At 42.1% G+C, this 3,075-nt stretch overlaps 1 pseudogene; it reads left to right on the top strand.

Moving 5' to 3' along the window:
• Positions 1-566: 566 nt before the first annotated feature.
• LOC102858518 lies at positions 567-1,151 on the top strand (annotated as a pseudogene).
• Positions 1,152-3,075: the final 1,924 nt, after the last annotated feature.

The raw sequence follows: 3,075 nt of genomic DNA, 5'->3' as shown, positions 1-3,075 counted from the left end.
GTGAGCTGAAATAGACTTGCATTGGCTATTTTGAATTAGACAGGTCATATGATCTACTATCCTTGGAATGACCAAGAGGAATGGTATCACATTCATCTCAAAAAGAACATTTAAAGATTGATACTGAAGTACAGTGTTGTCACTGATGGGATAAAATTCACGCACATAGAGGGAAGACCTGTTAATACAGCTATTACTCAGATTTATGCATTGACCGTCAAAACCAAAGATGAAGAAATTGAGAATTTCTACCCACTCCTGCAGTCTGAAATTGATTAAACTTGCAGCAAGATACATTAAAATTAACTGGTGACTGGAATATTAAAGTTGAAATAAAAGGAGAAAGATTGGTGCTTGGTCATAAAAACATGGTGAGAGATCACATGATGGAATTTTGTACGATCAATGGCTTAGTTACTGCAAAGACTCTCTTAAAAAGTCATGGTTATTATGCATGTGGACCTTGCCAGATGGGATGCACATGAACAAAATTGACTAAATCTGTGGAAACTCTTTGCCTGTGATCGCGGTCGGCTCCCAGGCGCAGACAGGCAAGCTGTGCCAACATGGCGGTGGCCAGGAGCTGGGTTTGTCGGAAAACTTACGTGACCCCGCGGAGACCCTTCGAGAAGTCACGTCTCGACCAAGAGCTGAAGCTTATTGGCGAGTATGGGCTCCGGAACAAACGTGAATTCTGGAGGGTCAAGTTTACTCTGGCCAAAATCCGCAAAGCTGCCCGAGAGTTGCTGACGCTGGATGAGAAGGACCCACGGCGTCTGTTTGAAGGCAATGCGCTGCTTCGGCGACTGGTCCGCATTGGTGTGCTGGACTAGGGCAAGATGAAGTTGGATTACATCCTGGGCTTGAAGATCGAGGATTTCTTGGAAAGGCGTCTGCAGACCCAGGTGTTCAAGCTCGGTTTGGCCAAGTCCATCCACCACGCCCGCGTGCTGATCCGACAGCGTCATATCAGGGTCCGAAAGCAGGTGGTGAACATCCCATCCTTCATTGTCCGCCTGGACTCCCAGAAGCACATCGACTTCTCCCTGTGGTCTCCATATGGTGGGGGCCGCCCAGGCCGCGTGAAGAGGAAGAACGCCAAGAAGGGCCAGGCTGGGGCTGGAGCCGGCGATGATGAGGAGGAAGATTAGGCTCACCAGTGCCATCCTGGGTGGGAAACGGTCTAGTGTACCAGCCAGGTGATACAATTAATTCTTGAATTATAATTAATAAATCAATTAACAGAAAAAAAAATCTGTGGAAAGAGACAGTAGTGAATCTCAGTATCATGAGTCAGAATGAGGTGAATTGACTGAATTGAGAAATTCACACAATGGAATACTATGCAGCATGCAGAAACAATAATTTTTAAAATTACTACCTAACTTGGGAGGGACTGGAGAGCATTATGCTAAGTGAACTAACTCAGTCTCATAAGGACAAATACTGTATAAGAGCATTATTGTAGAAATAGATAACTGGTAAAATGTGTATGAGGCTTCAAAGGGGGGAGGGTAGGAGCAGAAGTGTGAGGATGGCTAGGAGGGTAATCATGAAGTCACAAAATTTGATGGGTAAAGGAAGGTGTAGGTAAAGGAAATGGGAAAGATCCTGGAAGGGGGCATCTGGAAAAACAGGGAAATGGTGGGCATATTTGGTGTTGATTAATTTATAAAATACGATGAATCGGAGTGATTGTATGAAACACAGTGTGGATAAAGATAATGTGAAAAACTGTGTATATGAACTTTGTAAGCAAACCAGTATAAAAGAAAAAACTTATTAAAAAGATAAAGTTTTGCATTAAAAACCAGCACATTATGCTCTCTTTTGAGGACTTTTTAGTATTATCGAATATTTTCTATAGATCTTTCCACACAACTCATGGAGAACTTCCTGAGACTTTTCTTGTCTGCTTATTGTTGTTTGATGCCCATGAATCAGTTGTTACTCATAGAAACCCTATGTACAATAGAAAGAGACACTACCTGAGCCTGTGCCGTCCTCATAAGCCATTGCTATGCTTGAGTAAATGGTTCAGTCACTATGTGATTCCATCTCATTAAAGGTCTTCCCTTTTCTTTTTTGACCTTATACTTTATTAGATATGGTATTAGTTTCCAGGGCTTTGTCCTTCCTGATAATCTTCAAAGGATATGAGACAGTCTTGCTGTCCTCCCTTCTAAGAATATTCTGATTGCATGTCTTTCAAGACCAGTACGTTTGTTCTCTGGCAGTTCATGCAATATTCCGTATTTTGCAGTCTCATGATTCAGAAGCATCATTTATTCTTCTGTATGCCATCTTTTGTCTGCCTTTTGCCTGCTTGTGAGATGATTGAAAATACATGGCTTGGGTCAGGAGCCACTTTAGTCTTCAAAATGTCATCTTTGCTTTTTAGTACTTTAAAGAGGTTTGCAACAGATTTGCAAAGCACACCCAAATATTTATTAAGTAAATAATATTTTACAGTTTGGTGAAATCGTGACTTATCTGTATGGTATTGCAATATATGATGCATCTTATTTCACCTCTCTTTTTATTTAATAGATATTTGGATTATTTCTGTAATTTTGCTAATACAAACAATGCTGCAGGGAATATCCTTGAATGTGTTTGCAAACCCTTATTTTTCACATTGTGCAACTATATCTGCAGGATGCAATAACTGAAGCAGAGGTATGGAATCTAAGGTGTTGGATCTATTTGCATTTGTTGTTCCATGTTGTTTTCTTTCCATAGAGATATTGAACATGTTCTAAGTTTATTTCTGTTGTTGTTGTTATGTGCCGTCGAGTCGCCTGCGACTCATAGCGACCCTGTGTACAACAGCCGTAAACTCTGCTCTGTCCTGTGCCAGTCGCACTGTCTCTGACACTCCCATCCCAATTATCCCAGTCACTGAATCAATCCACCTCATAGAGGGCCTTCCTCTCCTGCGCTGTCCCTCCACCCTCCCAAGCATGATGTTCCTCTCTAGGGACCGGTCCCTCCTCACAACATGTCCAAAGTATGTTAGACGGAGCCTCAGAATCCTTGCCTTCAAGGAGCCACCCGATTTAACCCTTTCCAGGA

This window comes from Elephantulus edwardii, unplaced genomic scaffold (genome assembly GCF_000299155.1).
Source record: "Elephantulus edwardii isolate Elephantulus edwardi_28Jun2011 unplaced genomic scaffold, EleEdw1.0 scaffold00121, whole genome shotgun sequence".
NCBI lineage: Eukaryota > Metazoa > Chordata > Mammalia > Macroscelidea > Macroscelididae > Elephantulus > Elephantulus edwardii.
This window is presented reverse-complemented; position numbering and strand designations above follow the sequence as displayed.